The sequence below is a fragment of the Bufo gargarizans genome, chromosome 8, assembly GCF_014858855.1.
Source record: "Bufo gargarizans isolate SCDJY-AF-19 chromosome 8, ASM1485885v1, whole genome shotgun sequence".
NCBI lineage: Eukaryota > Metazoa > Chordata > Amphibia > Anura > Bufonidae > Bufo > Bufo gargarizans.
In genome coordinates, this window is record NC_058087.1 from 121,760,135 (window position 1) to 121,781,067 (window position 20,933).

The window sequence follows — 20,933 nt, forward strand, 5'->3', positions numbered from 1 at the left end:
AACATTCCAGTTCTGATGTATGATCTTTCTAATTTGGGGGCAAATAGCAGAATAAGAAGTGGAAAAAGCAAATTGATATTTATCCCTCATAATTTCTTTCTGTTCCTTTAAATCATTATTTTTATTTAATAGCATATCACTATCCAATTTTATTTCTTCCTTTTGCTCATATAATACTTCTTTTTTATATCCCTTTTCAATGAACCGATCTATGATAATGTTACTTTGATTGTCATAATCTTTAATATTGGTACAATTTCTTCTAATGCGTTTTAGTTGGCCTTTCGGTACATTACATAACCAAGGCTTATAGTGACAACTACTACTTTCAATGTACCCATTACGGTCAGTTGGTTTAAAGTAGGTTTTGGTTACGATTTCGTTCTCCTCTAATCTGATTTCAAGGTCTAAAAAATGAATAACGGTGTTGCTTATATCCTCCGTGAATTTTATGTTCCATTCGTTTAAATTCAAATGCGAAATAAAATCCAGCAGACCCTCCTTTGTGCCATACCAAATGCCAATGCAATCATCAATATATCTCCTCCAGGATCAGTGTATGGCGATCAGTGATGGTCAGTTTGCAGTGTTCACCAGCAAACACATGCGGGCTGCCATCTTTAGTAATGTAGACTCCCCCGTCCGGTGATGCACAGGTAAGTTAAATGCAGTCACCGGGAGCAGGCAGTTCCGAGAACAGCCGCCGGGGGCCTTCATTGGGCTGTTCTTGGAACTGCCTGCTCCCGGTGACTGCATTTAATTCCAGACTGGCTCCTGTCACAGGCACAGGTAAGGGTTTACCTGTGCATCACCGGACGGGTGAGTCTAACTTACTAAAGATGCCAGATCGCATGTGTTCGCTGACGAACACTGCGAACTGACCATCACTGATGGCGATGCAAACCAAAAACTTTTTTTCTAAATTTAAAACACAAGACTACTGAAATGGCACTGACCCAGAGAATAAAAGTAACAGATGACAGTGAAATGCAGCAACGAGTAATATCTGATATTTATGTTGTAATTATCAAAGAAAATGAAATTGCATCTGTGAAGAATAAATCAAGGCAACTGGACGTCCAGTTGCCTTGATTTATTCCTTACAGATATATACCATGACCTGGATAAATGAGAACCTTCACAGACAAAATGAAACTGGATTCTCCAGGATAACACATCTACAGTTTTTGAATGCAGAATCAATTGGATTAAAAAATTATAACAAAAATACATTAATTTAGCCTCTGTGTTTCATTGTGAGGTAAAATGTAATAGAAAAATTACATATGTTTTTGCAGAAACTGCAATAAATGCATTGTCACATGTGTGTTATGTTTAGGGGGGAGCAAATTGATCTTCGGATCCAAGTCGATTTGTTCCCCAACTTGGTATTAATGTCTCCTTACAGCATTAAAATTTATGTGTTTCTCGGAAGCAAAATTTGCTAAGTCCGAAGTCGCACGAGACTTCGGTGAATAACTTCAGCCTTCGATTCTATAACTTTAAAAATATTTTAAAGCAGGAATCCGAAGTTGGCTTTGGTACCGGCTGGTACCTCAGTACCAAAGCCAACTTCAGATTCCTGCTTTAAAATCTTGGATCCAAAGCTTGATTTGCACACCGCTAGTTATGGCATTGGTAATACCTCTAGTGCTTCATCTTTTCACACTCTCATTTTGGCTTTCCGTTTTTGAGATCTGTTCAGGGCTCTCACAAGTGGTTTAAAACAGATCAGTTTTGCCCTAATGCAATCTGAATGGAAAAGGATCCGCTTAGAATGCATCAGTTTGCCTCCGTTCCGTCTCCATTCTGCTTTGGAGGCGGACACCAAAACGCTGCTTGCACCATTTTGGTGTCCTATCTGACGAATCTGAGCCAAACTGATCCGTTCTGACACAATGTAAGTCAATGGGGACGGATCAGTTTTCTATGACACAATCTGGCATAATAGAAAACGAATCTGTCCTCTATTGACTTTCAATAGTGTTCAAGACGGATCCGTTTTGATGATGTTAAAGATAATACAAACGGATCCGTTCTGAACGTATGCAGATGGTTGCATTATCTGAACGGATCCGCACAAAACGCCAGTGTGAAAGTAGCCTAAATATTGGTGCATGCCAGCGGCCAATTGGCCATAAACTCTACAGGCAAACTTTTGTGCTGCTGGGGCAGTATTTTGTGGTGGACTGTGGTATTTGGCTCTGCTGGGGTGGTATAATGTGCCACAATAAGGTATTGCCTTCTATAAATTTGGACCCATCTACAAAATGGGACCACTTTTAGTTTTTTTCCAGGGCCACTTTAAGTTCCCAGTCTGCCCCTGGTCCATATTGTTATCACGTTTTTTTCCACAGTGAAAAGTGTATAATTCAGGAGTGCCTTAATAAAGCATTTTCACATGTAATCATGGAAACAATCATAGGCACATCCTTTGGGAGATAAACATTCGCCAATCTCCACTGCATTTATTACCTTATATAATGTATACAGAATTCAGCATCTTTGTATATATTAATACCTCAGTAATTCTGGCAATTCTGACTCAGGCAATTAGAAAAGTAGTAGTAAATTCAAAGGCTCAGAGAAATGCATACCTAAATAACTTATGTTAAATGTCAGTTTCCATGGAAACCAAAAGGAGCAATTGTATAATTTTGTTTGCATCATTCTTGTAATTTAGTTGCCTAGACAACAAAGCTGAATTTATTAATATATGACACTATTGTTGTTTAAGTAAGATTTTTCATGGATGTATGATGGTAATTTTATAAATTATTTGTCTGGATATGCTCTTAAGCATAAATATCAATGTTTTTCAACATATGAGCGTTTTCTACCCCAGTCTTGATGGTGAGGCACAAGCCCCTACATAAATTAGGCACATCTCCCAGAACTCCTAGCTGCAGTAGATTTCATTCTTCATTTATGATAAAACTGGCACAAAACTGGCCCTGCTCCATTCCCATCATCACCATGATCCCTTTTTGTGAAAGCCACTTTACAAAAAATGTTTTCACTTTGTTGTTTAAAAAGTTGCAAACATAGGGGGAGATTTATCGAAAATGGTATAAACTAGAACTGGCTTAGTTACCTCTAGCAACCAATCAGATTCCACCTTTTAATTTTCAGTTATTTTGGAAAATGAAAGGCGGAATCTGATTGGTTGCTATGGGCAACTAAGACAGTTTTTCTTTACACCAGTTTTGATAAATCTTCTCTGTGGTGTTTGTTACATTTTTTACACCATAAAAACTGCCTAGGAAGATTATACATTTCTCCCCTATGTGTTTTTATATTATACAGATATATACAGGTGAAACTCGAAAAATTTGAATATTGTGCAAAGTTCATTTATTTCAGTAATGCAACTTAAAGGGCTTCTGTCACCCCCCAATTGTTCAATTTTCATTAGCCGACATTAGCTATTTGCTAATGTCAGCTGTGTGCAATCATACATGTCCTACCTTTGTCTGTGGCTTATTTCTTGTAAAAATCATACTTTTATCATATGCAAATTTCTTCACTACCAGCAAGTTGGGCGTGCACTTGCTGGTAGCTGCCGCATCTGCTGCTTCTAGACACGCCCCATTTCCTCTTGATAGACAGGGCCAGTGAGTGCTCTCCTCCTCCCGCTGGCCCCGTCTGCTGCTGAATTCCCGGGCCTGTGCCGTAACGTTCCTCAATCGGCGCAGGGTTTCTGAGTGAAGGACGCACGCTTGCCAGCTCCTTCCTCAGTTTGCCTGCGCCGATTGCGTCACAATACACCTGGACCTGGAAGAGAAGACTGCCAATTATCACTGATGTCGGCAGTCTTCTCTTTCAGCTGTAGTGTGACATAATCAGCGCAGGCGCACTGAGGAAGGAGCTGGCAAGCGCGCGTTCTTCACTCAGTACGTCTGCGCCGATTGAGGAACGTTACGGAGCAGGCGCGGGAATTCAGCAGCAGACAGAGCCAGTGGGAGGAGGAGAGCGCTCGCTGGCCCTGTCTATCAAGAGGAGATGTGCGGCTACCAGCAAGTACACGCCCAACTTGCTGGTAGTGAAGAAATTTGCATATAATAAAAGTATGATTTTTACAAGAAATAAGCCACAGACAAAGGTAGGACATGTATGATTGCACTCAGCTGACATTAGCAAATAGCTAATGTCGGCTAATGAAAATTACACAATGGGGGGTGACAGAAGCCCTAAAACAGGCATCCTCAAACTGCAGCCCTCCAGCAAAACGACAACTTCCAGCATGCGTGAACAGCCTACAGGTATCCGCCTATAGCAAGGCATTGTGGGAGTTGTAGTTTTACAACAGCTGGAGGGCCGCAGTTTGAGGATGCCTGCTTTAAAAGGTGAAACTAACATATGAGATAGACGTATTACATGCAAAGCGAGATATTTTAAGCCTTTATTTGTTATAATTTAGATGATTATGGCTTATAGCTTATGAAACCCCAAAGTCACAATTTTGAGGTCCCCTTTGCTTAGGGGGATATGAATTAATTAGCTGACTAGAATGTGACACTTTGAGCCTAGAATATTGAACCTTTTCAAAAAATTCTAATTTTAAGATGCATTAATGCAATTCCTTTTAATTTGCATTGCTGAAATAAATGGACATCTGCACGATTCTCAATTTTTTTTGAGTTTCACCTGTAGTCATCATCATTGTTACTCACTTTGTACTTTTACATATTACTAGACTTGAGCGAATCAATCGTCGGATCATAGATTGGAATTTGATCAAATACTTTTATTTTAATGCTGTTTACATACAGCATTAAAATGTATTGGCTCAGTGAAGGCCAAGGTCTTCTCACTCGAAGTAGCACAAGACTTTGGTGAATTCCTACTGTATTCATATCTGCATATTTATAAACAATTTGAAATAGCAATCTGAAGTAAGCTTTGGTACTAAGGTACCAGCCAGTTCAAAAGCCCACTTTTTAAATATGCAGATATGAATACAAAAGGAATTCACTAAAGTCTTGCGCAACTTTGGATGAAACGAACTTTGGCTCCATGGAGCCAATACATTTTAGTTCTGTAAGGAAACAGCGTTTAAATTGAAGTATGTGAACAATCTGACTTCCGATCTATGATTCGTTCAAGCCTACATATTACTTTACAGAGAAATATTTTTCAGATGTTAAAATTAAAGTGCTAGCATTAGTTGGGCAACAAAGATAAAATTATGACTACATATATGTGTACAATATATACACAGTGTTAAAGGGGTTCTCTCATGAATAGCATCTATCACCAATCCACAGGTCAGGTTAAAAATTGTATGATTGCTGGTATTCCAACTGCTGGGACCACCAGGAGTTCAAAGAACAGGTGTCCCCAAGTACCCTCTCTGAATGGAGCAGTAATGCACATATTGGTCCATCGCTCCATTTGCTTCTTTAGGACTGAAGTAGACAGCCCCTCATCAGTCTCAAAGAAGTGAATGGAGTGGTGGACCCACATGGGCACTACTGTATCATTCAAAATAGGGACATGGGAATTTACATAGTGCAAGTAGTGTAACGTAATTGTCACTATTCCCATGTGAGCTCCATGGTGGATTTTGAATTTTTATGTATACTAGTAAATCCTGACAAATGGTTAAGCAATTTTTCAGTGTACTACATTTTGTTTTATATTAATCTTATACTTTTACAGATTTTATGTATACAAGTGTTATATACCAAATCTTTCCTATTTTACGCTACACTTAAATAAATGCTTCTTACTGCCTCTTACCTTTGAGAGGGGGGTCATGTTTTATTAAAATATTTCATGGGGTTGGAAACTCTTGTAACTGAATTTAGTTTCATTTACTGAATACTGATAAATGTGTTGGCTTGCGTCTGAAGAACACTTATTTATTTTTTTAAGTCTAGGAAGATTTTCCTAGAATCTGCTCAGGATGAGGGAGTAATCAAGAATAAGTGCCAAATTAATTTTAGATTGCTAATTTGTGCTATCAGTCTAACATTTGCCACATGTTTAGAATCACATGTCAGATGCATGTTTGCATACGGTAGCTTGTTTATGACTTTAAGTTTACTTAAAGAGGACCTTTCCCACTTCTGACATTTAATAGCTTTATGCGTTTCCGATGTAATAACAGTTCTGGAACATCTATTATTATGGATTTATGTTGTGCCATTTCTTTATTGTTTCAACTAGAAGTTATGAATGAATTGCTAGCAGTCTGCAGTAAGGGTACAGAGGGGTGGAAACCAGTTAGAGGTGTGTACCTGCACAGACTCACTCCACTTTCAGACTGTGCAGGTACACACCCCAACTGGTTACCACCCCTCTGTACCCCTCCTGCAGACTGCAATCAATTCATTCATAACTTCTAGTAGAAATAATACAAACTGGATTCCAAAAAAGTTGGATAAAAACTGAATGCAATGATGTGCAGGTGCCAACTTCTAATATTTTATTCAGAATAGAACATAAATCACGGAACAAAAGTTTAAACTGAGAAAATGTACCATTTTAAGGGAAAAATATGTTGAATCAGAATTTCATGGTGTCAACAAATCCCCAAAAAGTTGGGACAAGACCATTTTCACCACTGTGTGGCATCTCCCCTTCTTCTTACAACACTCAACAGACGTCTGAGGACCGAGGAGACCAGTTTCTCAAGTTTAGAAATAGGAATGCTCTCCCATTCTTGTCTAATACAGGCCTCTAACTGTTCAATCGTCTTGGGCCTTCTCTGCTGCACCTTCCTCTTTATGATGCGCCAAATGTTCTCTATAGGTGAAAGATCTGGACTGCAGACTGGCCATTTCAGTACCCGGATCCTTCTCCTACACAGCCATGATGTTGTGATTGATGCAGAATGTGGTCTGGCATTATCTTGTTGAAAAATGCAGGGTCTTCCCTGAAAGAGATGACGTCTGGATGGGAGCATATGTTGTTCTAGAACCTGAATATATTTTTCTGCATTGATGGTGCCTTTTCAGACATGCAAGCTGCCCATGCCACACTCTCTCATGCAACCCCATACCATCAGAGATGCAGGCTTCTGAACTGAGCGTCGATAACAACTTGGGTTGTCCTTGTCCTCTTTGGTCCGGATGACATGGCGTCCCAGATTTCCAAAAAGAACTTCGAATCGTGACTCGTCTGACCACAGAACAGTCTTCCATTTTGCCACACTGCATTTTAAATGATCCCTGGCCCAGTGAAAACGCCTGAGCTTGTGGATCTTGCTTAGAAATGGCTTCTTCTTTGCACTGTAGAGTTTCAACTGGCAACGGCGGATGGCACGGTGGATTGTGTTCACTGACAATTGTTTTTTGGAAGTATTCCTGAGCCCATTCTGTGATTTCCTTTACAGTAGCATTCCTGTTTGTGGTGCAGTGTCGTTTAAGGGCCCGGAGATCACGGGCATCCAGTATGGTTTTACGGCCTTGACCCTTACGCACAGAGATTGTTCCAGATTCTCTGAATCTTCGGATGATGTTATGCACAGTTGATGATTATAGATACAAAGTCTTTGCAATTTTTCGCTGGGGTAACACCTTTCTGATATTGCTCCACTATCTTTCTGCGCAACATTGTGGAAATTGGTGATCCTCTACCCATCTTGGCTTCTGAGAGACACTGCCACTCTGAGAAGCTCTTTTTATACCCAATCATGTTGCCAATTGACCTAACTAGTGTTAATTGGTCTTCCAGCTCTTCGTTATGCTCAAATTTACTTTTTCCAGCCTAAACTACAGCCTGCCAGCGCTGATCATTCACTGGCAGGCTGTAGATGTTTAAAAAATCGCATTAGAAAGGTATATTAGACGCTGTTTTGTTAACAGCGTCTGATATACCTGCTACCTGGTCCTCTGGTGGTCCCTTTTGCTTGGATCCACCACCAGAGGACACAGGCAGCTCTGTAAGAAGCACCACACTACACTACACACACACCCCTCACTTATTAACCCCTTATTAACTCCTGATCACCCCATATAGACTCCCTGATCACCCCCCTGTCACCCCCTGTCATTGATCACCCCCCTGTAAGGCTCCATTCAGACGTCCGTATGTGTTTTGAGGATCCGCGGATCCGCAAAACACGGACACCGGCAATGTGCTTTCCGCATTTTGCGGATCCGCACATTGCCAGAACTTTATAGAAAAAGCTTTTTCATGTCCGCAAAAGGACATGTTCTATATTTTTGCGAAACGGAAGTGCGGACCCGGAAGTGCAGATCCGCAATTCCGTATCCGAGCGGGACAAAGTCTGTCCCCATAGAAATGAATGGGTCCGCAATTCCGTTCCGCAAAATGCGGAACAGAATTGCAGACGTGTGAATGGAGCCTAAGGGTCCCTTATCACCGCCAGTTAGTTAGCTACTTGTTAAGTAGTTAGCGCCCAGCCCACCGCACCGCAGTCACTTATTAGTCACTGATTAGCGTCATCACTGTCGCTAATCAGCACTAGTACTATATAGTATCTGTAAGTGATCAGTACATTAGGGTCACCTTAGGATCTACAAAAAACGCAGTGTTCGCCCGATCAGGCCTGATCTTGTGCGCACACTTGCGTTCAGTCCGCCCCACCGCAGTGACAGAATATTTTTTTTCTGATCACTGCAAAAACACAGTAAAATCGCTGCAGCGCTATAAAGATCACTTTTGAGCTTTTTGGATCTTTATTAGTAATCGCAGCTTTACTTCGCAAGCACTCCTATGTCCTTTCCCCTCTTTCTTTTTTTTGCACATTTTTTGGCAGAGATTTTTTCATCCACATTGATCGATGCGAATGAAGAAATCTGTGCCGTTCATTTTTTCTTTCAGCCCAGAGGCTGAACGGAAAAAAAAAATCTCATTACCCGTATGCTCAATATAAAGAGAATAGCAGTAACGCGTTATGCTGGCCATACATGTAATGATTGCGGAGACCCTCAAATGCAAAAAAAAAAAATCTTCTATGAACTAGCCATGCCCCTCACGGAATACCTTTGTGTGTATTCTTTCCAAAATGGGATCACTTGTGGGGTATTTATACTGCCCTGGCATTTTAGGGGCCCTAAAGCTTGAGAAGTAGTTTGGAATCCAAATGTGTAAAAATGCCCTGTGAAATCCTAAAGGTACTCATTGGAACTTGGGCCCCTTTGTGCACCTAGGCTGCAAAAAAGTGTAGCATATGTGGTATCGCCGTACTCAGAAGAAGTAGGGAAATGTGTTTTGGGGTGTATTTTTACATATACCCATACTGTGTGTGAGAAATATCTCTCTAAATGACAACTTTTTAAATTTTTTATGCAAAGTTTTCAATTTACAGAGATATTTCTCTCACCCATCAAGGGTATATGTAAAAATACACCCCAAACCACATTGCCCTACTTCTCCTGAGTATGGCGATACCACATGTGTGACACTTTTTTGCAGCCTAGGTATGTAAAGGTGCTGAAAGCCCAACGAGTACCTTTAGGCTTTACAGGGTTGCTCAAAATTTAGCCCCGCCCAAAATGCCAGAACAGTAAACACACCCCACAAATGACCCCATTTCGGAAAGTAGACACCCCAAGGAGGGGCATAGTGAGTCCGTGGGAGATTTTTTATTTATTTTTTGCCAGAAGTTAGCAGAAATATTTTTCCTCAGAAAGTGTCATTTTCCGCTAACTTGTGATTTTTTTTTTTTAAATCATACATGAACTCACCATGCCCCTCTGAGAATACTTTGGGGTGTCTTCTTTATAAAATGGGGTCATTTGGGGGGTATTTATACTATCCTGGCATTCTAGCACCTCAAGAATCTCAAAATTCTAATTTTTTTGTACCATAGTTTGTAAACGCTATAACTTTTGCACAAACCAATAAATATACACTTATTTGATTTTTTTTTATCAAAGACCTGTAGCACAATAAATTCTGACACAAACTTGTATAGAAATGTAATTATATTTGAACAATTTTACCAGAAAAAGTTAAAAATGCACTTTTTTTGAGAAAATTGCAGTCTATTTTGATTAATATCAGAAAAACGAAAAATGTCACCAGCAATCAAATACCACCAAAAGAAAGCTGTATTTGTGAGAAGAAAAGGAGGTAAAATGTATTTGGGTGCCAAGTTGGATGACCGAGCAATAAACCGTTAAAGTTGTGAAGTGCTGATTTGTAAAAAAGGGCCCGGTCACTAGGGGGTATAAATCTGTGGTGCTTAAGTGGTTAATAACTCGTATATCTGGGGATTAATCCCCCAAAGTTATGAAGAGGCACAGGCCTCTACATAATTTTGGCACATCCAGCGCCAGTCTAAATGTAAGCCTGCTTCCTAGTTGGCTTATATTTAGACCATTTTCTATGCCTAACTAAACATTGTGCCGAAATCTGGGACTTTTCCCTCTCATACCAGGTCCAATATAGTGGACGTGGTGTGCGTGGCAGGCCCGTCTTATTCATAATTTTCTACACCTGTTTTAGGTGTAGAAAAATGTCTAAATGGAAGCCAGCTAGGAAGCAGGCTTGCATTTAGACTGGTGCTGGATGTGCAAAAGTTATGTATGTAGAGGCTTGCGCCTCTTTGGCGGATCCACTTCCAGATATAGGGGTTAATAAGACCAACATCTAAAATGCCTGTCTTAATAAATGATCCCCTTAGTTTACACTGAGGAGCATTCACAGTTGTTTCTAAGAGGCCAAGGTTCTGTGAGGTTTTTGTGTGAGCTCTGCTAGTCAGTTCCCCTAAATGCATATTTGTAACAGATGACAAAAACATCATTGGTCTTAAACAGAACAAAAATGTAAATGTTATTTACAGTAGGATCGAGTCAGTAACTTGACCACAGAAGGCTAGAAATGTGAGCACAGCTCCAAAAATGTATAAACATTTACATCACTAACTTTCTCATATGAAGCTCAACCTTTGCCTTAGGCCCCTTTCACATGAACAAGTATTCCGTGCGGGTGCAATGCATGATGCAAACGCATTGCATCCGCACTGAATCCAGACCCATTTATTTCAATGGAGGCTTTGCACATCACTTATGCGTTGCATGTAAATCACAGCATGTTCTTTATTCTGTGTTTTTCACGCAACGTTGACCCCATAGAAGTGACTGGGGCTGCGTGACAATTGCATCACATCTGCAAGCAAGTGGGGATGCGATACGTTTTTCACTGATGGTTGCTAAGAAATGTTGTTTGTATAGCTTCAGTTTTTTATCACGTGGGTGCAAAACGCATTAAATCGCATTGCACCTGCGCAATAAAAACTGAACAACTGAACGCGATCGCATACAAAACTGAATTAACTTACTTGCGAAATTGTGCATTTTCACTGAACAAATCCCCAACGCATCCGGACCTAATCCGCTCAGGCTCGTCTGCAAGGGGCCTTAGAAAGCTCCTCAGAGCCTAGTGCACCATTATGACAAAGGAAACCTATAAATAACTTAGTTCAACCAATCTTCTAGTATTTGCCGGAATTTTCTAAATGATTTGTCATTTGAGTAAGTATATTTAGTATCTACATAAATAACTAAAATGTTATGTATCTAGTGTACAAGGTGGGCCATTTATATAGATACACCTTAATAAAATGGGAATGGTTGGTCATATTAACTTCCTGTTTGTGGCACATTAGTATATGTGAGGGGGAAACTTTTCAAGTTATAAGTTATAACCAACATGGGTTTGCCAAGGATAGAAGTTGTCAGACTAACCTGATTTGTTTTTATGAGGAGGTGAGTAGTAGCCTGGACAAAGGGGTGGCTGTGGATGTAGTGTTTCTGGATTTTGCAAAGGCTTTTGATACTGTCCCTCATAGACGTTCAATAGGTAAAGTAAGGTCTAAAGGTGTCACGGGTGAAGTTTGCAGATAGCTGGAACGTGAATGGCTTGATCATAAACTAAGGAGCTTATAGGTGAGCCCTATAAAACCCTAAGAGCTCTCTCTGACTGCTATGCACATGCCTAAGTCTGTGTGACACCTGAAAACCCTATAATAGTGAGGGGACACGACCACCGGCTCCCTGCACTTAATACGGATGGAGTCAGGGTCACCTAGAATCAAGCCAGCAAGGAAACACAATAAAGTGAAGGACTTATCTGAGCAAACAGCAGAAGCAGCCTTCAGCAGTGAACACTTCATCCAGGAAGTAGTATAAACCGCAAAGTGAGGCAGTATGGGAGGGAATATAAAGGACGACAATTAGTCTAAATAAGTGACACCTGGCAGAAGGAAAGGAAATGAGAAAGTGAAACCAAAACAAAGAACATCATACAATAGGTAGAGAAGACCTTCTCACAGAACTGGCGGTGACAATAGGCTTGGAAAGTATAGTCTGTAATTGGATTGAAAACTGGCTGAAGGACCGTGTCCAGAGAGTTGTGGTCAATGATTCTTTTTCAGAATGGTCCCGGGTTATAAGTGGTGTACCCAAAGGTTCAGTGCTAGGCCCTTTATTATTTCATTTATTTATTAATGATATCGAATACGAGATTAATAGCACCATTTCTATTTTTGCAGATGATAATAAGGTACGTAAAACTTTACAGTTTTACATACCTTATTATCATCTGCAAAAATAGAAATGGTGCTATTAATCTATAGAAGATGTCCATAAACTACAAGCTGCCTTGAACACTCTTAATGATTGGGCATCAACTTGGCAAAATGAGGTTCAATGTGGACAAATGTAAAGTTATGCATCTTGGTAGCTTCATATGTCCTAGGTGATGTAACACTGGGAGAGTCACTTATAGAGACAGATTTGGGTGTCCTTGTGGATGGTAGATTAAATTACAGCATACAATGTCAACCAGCTGCTTCTAAGCCCACCAGGATATTGTCATGCATTAAACGAGGCTTGGAATCGCGGGGGGGGGGGGGGGGTGTAATATTATCACTTTACAAAGCGTTGGTGCGGCCTTATCTGGAATATGCAGTTCAGTTCTGGGCACCAGTACATAGAAAGGATGCACTGCAGCTGGAAAAGGTACAGAGGAGAGCGACTAAAATGATAAATGATGTTGCCCCCTCCCCCGTACAAATATAAGGCCACATAATTTGCATTATAGCGGTTGAATGGGGGGGGGACATAATTAACATATACAAATATATAAATGGGCCATACAAAAAATACGGTGAAAAACTGTTCCATGTAAAATGCACTCAAAAGACAAGGGGGCACTGGCTCCGATTGGAGAGAAAAAAGTTTATTCTCCAGAAGCATCAAAGCTTCTTTACTGTAAGAACTGTGAAGCTGTGGAATAGACTTCCTCAGGACGTGGTCACAGCAGGAACAGTGGACAGTTTTAAAAAGGGTTTACATGAATTCTTAAAAGTAAACAACATTAATGCTTATGAAAACGTGTAGAAATCTGAGTTTCAACTCCTTCTTGAACTTGCAGGAAATAGGTCACTCGACGGCGATAATCCATAACTATAAAAAAAATATAGATATGTCATCAGGCTGTAATATAATTAAAATCCAGTGTCGTCCCCGCTTATATGAATTGTCCGTATTTGCAATGTAGGCCGCCGGGCGGTCGATGCTTTTATTTTTAGGTAAAAATAAATTGCACGGTAATACACCTTTAAATATGAGATGGGCGTAAAAGTCGGTTTAATAACACGTGTAATTTCATAATTATTCTTTTTTATTTAAAAGCATATAAAACTTCCTTTCTATTATTTATTTCAATAATGTTTTCATGAACTGTATACACAAGCATGTTAATAGTGTTTACAATTCAGCTCTGAGATTTCCGCTTTTTACTAGCAAGAAATGACTGCCAGATTCTTGATCCGGCGATAAATAAAAAGCGAACAATGTGTAGCAGTTCAAAAATCCGGGCCGGTCCGCGTATAAAGCGTTGTCAGCCTTATGGTTTCTCGGAAAAATATGCACGAGTGACATATATTCTCGAACCGCTGATTCGTCTTGGAAATTAGGTTAAAACGGTTTTGCGGGTATCTGTTGCCCCCTCCCCCATACAAATATAAGGCCACATAATTTGCATTATAGCGGTTGAATGGGGGGGGGGGGGGACATAATTAACATATACAAATATATAAATGGGCCATACAAAAAATACGGTGAAAAACTGTTCCATGTAAAATGCACTCAAAAGACAAGGGGGCACTGGCTCCGATTGGAGAGAAAAGAGTTTATTCTCCAGAAGCATCAAAGCTTCTTTACTGTAAGAACTGTGAAGCTGTGGAATAGACTTCCTCAGGACGTGGTCACAGCAGGAACAGTGGACAGTTTTAAAAAGGGTTTAGATGAATTCTTAAAAGTGAACAACATTAATGCTTATGAAAACATGTAGAGATCTGAGTCTCAACTCCTTCTGGCATACGCATCCCCACCTATCCCTTGGTTGAACTTGATGGACTTATGTCTTTTTTCAACCGTATAAACTAGGTAACTATTTAACTAACTAACCCTTAGAGGACCCTCTGATTTTCAATTTTTGCATTTTCGTTTTTCATTCCCCGCCTTCCCATGGTCCTAACTCTTTTATTTTTCCGTTCACATAGACTTAGAAGGGTTTATTTTTTTGGGAAAAAGTTGTACTTTCAAATGGGGCCATTTATGATTGCATACAATGTAGTGGGAAGCAGAATTTTTTTTTCCAAAAGGTGTAGAATTGTAAAAAATGTCATTTTCACAAAGGTTTTTTTTGTTTTGTTTTTTTACACGGTACACTATGCAGCAAAATTGACCTCTTATCTTCATTCTCCAGGTCTGTATGGTTACAACAATGCCACACTTTATACATTTTCTTGCATTTTAATACTGAAAAAATGTAAACCTTTGAGAAAAACTAAAAATGTTATCACCATATTCTGAGCACTATGCATTCAGAGGACAGAAAAGAACAAGTAAGTATGTGGCTGGAGGTACTGTAGATTACACCGTCATTGGATATCAATTTTACAGCAGGTCAGTGGACTACATGCCCCAAAAATTATGCATTCAGCGGACAGAAGAGAACAATTATTAATGTGGCTGGAGGTACTGTAGATTACACCGCCATTGGATATCAATTTTATAGCATGCCAGTGGACTACAGGCCCAAAAAATTATGCATTCAGTGGACAGAAAAGAACAAGTAAGTATGTGGCTGGAGGTACTGTAGATTACAACGCCATTGGATATCAATTTTACAGCAGGCCAGTGGACTACAGACCCCAAAAATGATGAATTCAGTGGACAGAAAAGAACAAGTAATTATGTGGCTGGAGGTAGATTACACAATCATTGTATATTAATTTTACAGCAGGCCAGTGTACTATAGGCCCCATAAATGATGCATTCACAGTATAGAATAGAACAAATAAGTATGTGGCTCGAGGTACTGTAGAGTACACGGTCATTGGATATCAATTTTATAGCAGGCCAATGGACTACAGACCCCAAAAATTATGCATTCAGCGGACAGAAAAGAACGAGTAAGTATGTGGCTGGAGGTAGATTGTACGATCATTGGATATCAATTTTACAGCAGGCCAGTGGACTACAGGCCCCAAAAATGATGCATTCACAGTACAGAATAGAACAAATAAGTATGTGGCTCGAGGTACTGTAGAGTACACGGTCATTGGATATCAATTTTACTGCAGGCCAGTGAATTACAGGCTCCAAAAATTATGCATTCACCGGACAGAAAAGATCAAGTGATTATGTGGCTGGAGGTCTGTTAGATGGTCAATGGATATCAATTTTACTGAAGGCCAGTACAAATACAGGTCAAATACATATGTTTAAAAGAACTAAAAATATAAAATTGGATTAAAAACATGGCTAATGAAATCCCTCCTCTTGAAAAAAACTCTAATTATAATAGTTGAATCACGTGGTCGACAGGGGTTGAATTCCTCCGAGGCCCAAAACATTAGGCATTCAACGGACAGAAAAGGCCTTTTATGCCGCTGTATTTACCTAAGACAGCAACCATTATTTGTTCTGGTTGGTGGCGGATATTTGTGGGCTGTCATGAGAAAATTCTATTTAACGTGGTCAGTAGTATAGTAGGACATGTCTCGTCAAACTCAAAGTGACAGGTGCCTCCCCCGTACAAATATAAGGCCACATAATTCGCATTATAGCGGTTGAAGCACAAGAATATCTTTTGTAATGACCTGAAAATGACTTGTTGTCCCCAAACGTTAGTATTACTGTTCTCAGTATGTTCCCCAGTGAAATATTCTCGTGGTTAGATACGCAAACACATTTTCGTACTTCTCTGAATAAGGGCTCTACGCCGCCATTAGTGTTGATCACGAATATTCGAATTTCGAATTTTTATCGCGAATATAGCCACTTCGAAAATACGTGAATATTTCGAATATAGTTATATATATTCGTAATTTAGAATATTCGTTTTTTCCGATTTTTTTTTTTTTTTTTTTAATCAGTACACATGATCCCTTCCTGCTTCTAGCTTGTGGGCCAATAAGAAGGCTGCAATATACTTGACTTTAAGAGTAGTGATGAGCGGCAGGGGTCATATTCGAAAATGCACGATTTTTTTTCTTGAAAAAATCGGCAAGGTAATTATTGTGTAATATGCGAATTTTCGTAATTTGAATTTTCGGATTCGAATTTTTATTGCGAATTTTTCAACTTTAAGACAAAGAAGATTATAGCACTATGTTAGCTAAATTGCTCTATATTCGTTTTTTTTCGAATATTCGCCATATTGCTATATATTCTTGTTTTAGAATATTACAAATATTCGAAAAAACGAAGTTATAGCAATATAGCGAAAATTCGAAAAAAACGAATATAGAGCAATTAAGCTAATATAGTGCTATAATCTTCTTTGTCTAATAGTTGTAATTTTTTTCTCATCTGAAGTTTAGATTGGAAAAAAATTACAACTATAAAAAAAAAGATTATAGCACTATATTAGCTAAATTGCTCTATATTCGTTTTTTTCGAATATTCGCTATATTGCTATATATTACGAATATTCGAAAAAACTGTTATAGCAATATAGCGAATATTCAAAAAATCGAAAATAGAGCAATTTAGCAAATATAGTGCTATAATCTTTTGTTTTTTTCTCTTGAAAAAAATCGGCAAGGTAATGATTGTGTAATATGCGAATTTTCGGATTCGAATTTTTATTGCAAATTTTTTAACTTACAACTATTAGACAAAGAAGATTATAGCACTATATTAGCTTAATTGCTCTATATTCGTATTTTTCGCTATATTGCTATAACTTCGTTTTTTCGAATATTTATAATATTCTAAATCAAGAATATATAGCAATATAGCGAATATTCGAAAAAAACGAATATAGAGCAATTTAGCTAACATAGTGCTATAATCTTCTTTGTCTTAAAGTTGAAAAATTCGCAATAAAAATTTGAATCCGAAAATTCGCATATTACACAATCATTACCTTGCCGATTTTTTGCAAGAATTTTTTTTTTGAATTTTCGAATATTCGACGAATATTCTAAAAATATTTGCGAAATATCGCGAATTCGAATATGACCCCTGCCGCTCATCACTAGCCGCCATAAGAGCCGACAGCTTTTGGCGTGTAGGACTGTTTTCGCAATATCTTGGCAATACCCGTCATTTTAGCAACGTTTTTAAGCAACGTCTATCAAACAATGCGACCCAACTGTTTACGCAATTTTAACTAATCAAGATAGTGGATTTATTGTAAAAAGAAAAAAGCGGACTACATTTTATTTAAAAACTGTTTATGTAAAACTAATAAAAACATTACAAGACGTTGCGTACAAACACATTTTATATACATTCAAAGTAAAAAATTATGTAAAACAAATAAAAAACATTATAATGCGTTACATACAAATACATTTTATATACATTCAAAAGTGTAGCATCTTCAAAAGCTTCTAAAAATGCTCAAGTTTCTGTGGTGTATGTATTTGGTGAATGCGTTTTGCATTTCAAGATTTTCACAAGCCGCCTCCATTAAATTATCAACGACTGCCAAATTTACCTTGTCTGGCGGGAATAGATCAGCGGCTGTAAAATTTTGCAGTATTCCCTCGACAAACCTGATATTTGTAAACAAACGGGTTAGTTAATCGTGCAATTTCTGCCAACAAGCGTAAAATCAAATGACGTTATCAGGTTTGTGCGCCATTAACGTATACGCTTGTATTAACAAATTTTTAACAAAAAACTCTTTACGGAATTTGAGGGGCCTGCTATTGAGCCGCCATGTTTAATAGCCAAAAGGTAGCGTTGTAAAGTCGTCAATCAGACATCTCTTTGTGTAGACGCACTTTTGCGTTTTACGTAACGGTCTTGTCTCTACGGTCAAAGGTTTTCTGTTTCTGAAAATTCCGTTTTGCTCGATACCTATTGTTTTCTGCGTCTCGGGATCAGAGTTGCGTGAGTAGTCCGGTACAAGGTGTTTTAAACTGTCAAAATTAACAAGTCGGGCATTAGCGACGTTGACCATTATACCCTGAACCCTTAACACAGTTTTACCGTTGTTGAGTTTGTAACCGTACGTCAACGTTAGAACCATTTATCTAGAATGTGTATTCCATCAACAGCGTGACTTAGTGAGTTTAACAGTACCATGTACACAGAACATTTTAGATTCGCTAACCTCAAAGCCATTCGTTCATTTGTCAATGCTCTTGATGCTATACACGCAGCTATACAATCTTTGTTTGATAGAGTTTTACAGGCCGCTGAGCCGTGTGATTATAACCAACCGTGCTTAGATGATGGCAAAACATTTGACTCAGTTTTTTCAAATAGATAGTCTAGAGATGAACAAAACATTTTTGAACAATATCGCTAACGCTTTACAGAGCGACGACTAATTCACTAGTCGTCATCATTGTCAGGGACCGTCGTGGTGTGTTTACGCTATTTTGGAGGGGGGGCCGCTTTGAGAGACGCCGTGTTGTTAGCGAAAGCCCAACAACTGCAACGCCAAATATTTATGCGTCTGGTGCTGCTCTGTATACAACAATAAACACCAACACGGCTGTATACAGTTTTGCAAAGCATGTCAGCGGTCGGATTGCGTTGATCAGGACGATAATGGTCGGTGCCCGATATGCCTGGTGCTTTGTTGTTCAGGGACGTGCTTTGAAATGCATAGAAACCATCACTTAGTGATAACGCGTTTTGTAAGAAAAAAACTTCTTGTGGTTTTTGTTACAGATATATAGACTGGGGCGCTGAGCACAAGTGTGGCGGTTTAAATTTCTTTGATCAGCTCCTGTATAACCAAATTAGCATCGTAACAACCGGCATTATGCACTAAGAACGTGTAGCCGGAAAACTTTCCGTCGATAAAAAAGCATAAATTTGGCAGTCGTTGATAATTTAATGGAGGAGGCTTGTCAAAATCTTGAAATGCTAAACGCATTCACCAAATACGTACACCACAGAAACTTGAGCATTTTGTATCTCGTTAAAAAAACAAATTTGTCGGTAAGAAAAGCCGAACCATAAATTTAAACACTAAATACATGGTGCTTTTTAAGAACCCTTATGATAAATTACAAATTATTATATTGGCGAGGCAAATGTACCCCGGTAAAACACGTTTCTTTTTAGAAGCTTTTGAAGATGCTACACTTTTGAATGTACCGTATTTTTTGCCCTATAAGACGCACTTTTTCCCCCACAAAATTGGGGGGGGAAAGGCAGTGCATCTTATGTGGCGAATACTTGAGTTTGTATACCGCCGACCGCATGCTGCGCAGCGCGGTGGCGGGTGTATTAGTAGGCATGGATGAGGGATGAGGGGCCGGCATCCAGCTCTGCAACTACAGCGGGCCCGGTGCAGTCACTGTATTCTGCTACACCGGGCCCGCTCACTGTAGGAATCCTAACTGCAGGCAATGCTAACAGTCTTTTATGCAGCCTGTACTTACGATACTAACTTTCCGGCAGGCAGCGGGCAGGAGGCTGAACTGGTGGGCGGGCGCTTACAACGTAACTCACTATGTCACGCGCCGGCTCTCCCTTCTTCATTAATAAAGTGGGCGGAGCCGGCGCGTGACATAGTGAGTTACGTTGTAAGCGCCCGCCCGCCAGCTTAGCCTCCTGCCCGCTGCCTGCCGGAAAGTTAGTATCGTAAGTACAGGCTGCATAAAAGACTGTTAGCATTGCCTGCAGTTAGGATTCCTACAGTGAGCGGGCCCGGTGTAGCAGAATACAGTGACTGCACCGGGCCCGCTGTAGTTACAGAGCTGGATGCCGGCCCCTCATCCCTATTGGGGGTCATTCTATGGATGGCACTGTTATGGGGGTCTGTGGATGACACATAGCGTAAAATGCTATTTATGTGTCATCCACAGATCCCCCATAACAGTGCCATCCACAGTCCCCAATAACAGTGCCATCCACAGTGCCCCCCATAACAGTGCCATCCACAGTCCCCAATAACAGTGCCATCCACAGTGCCCCCCATAACAGTGCCATCCACAGTCCCCAATAACAGTGCCATCCACAGATCCCCATAACCGTGCCATCCACAGATCCCCATAACCGTGCCATCCACAGATTCCCCATAACGTGCCATCCACAGATTCCCCATAACGGTGCCATCCACGGATCCCCATAACCGTGCCATCCACGGACCCCCCATAACAGTGCCATCCACAGATCCCCATAACCGTGACATCCACAGACCCCCATAACAATGCCATCCACCAACCCCCCCATAACAGTGCCATCCCCAGATCCCACATAACACCATTAGGCACACCTTTTGATTCAAATTTTTTTATTTTATTTTTTCCTCCTTAAAAACCTAGGTGCGTCTTATGGGCCGGTGCGTCTTATAGGGCGAAAAATACGGTATATAAAATATATTTGTATGTAACGCATTATAATGTTTTTATTTGTTTTACATCAATTATTTTACTTTGAATGTACTGTATATAAAATGTGTTTATACGCAACGTCTTGTAATGTTTTTATTAGTTTTACATAAACAGTTTTTAAATAAAATGTAGTCCG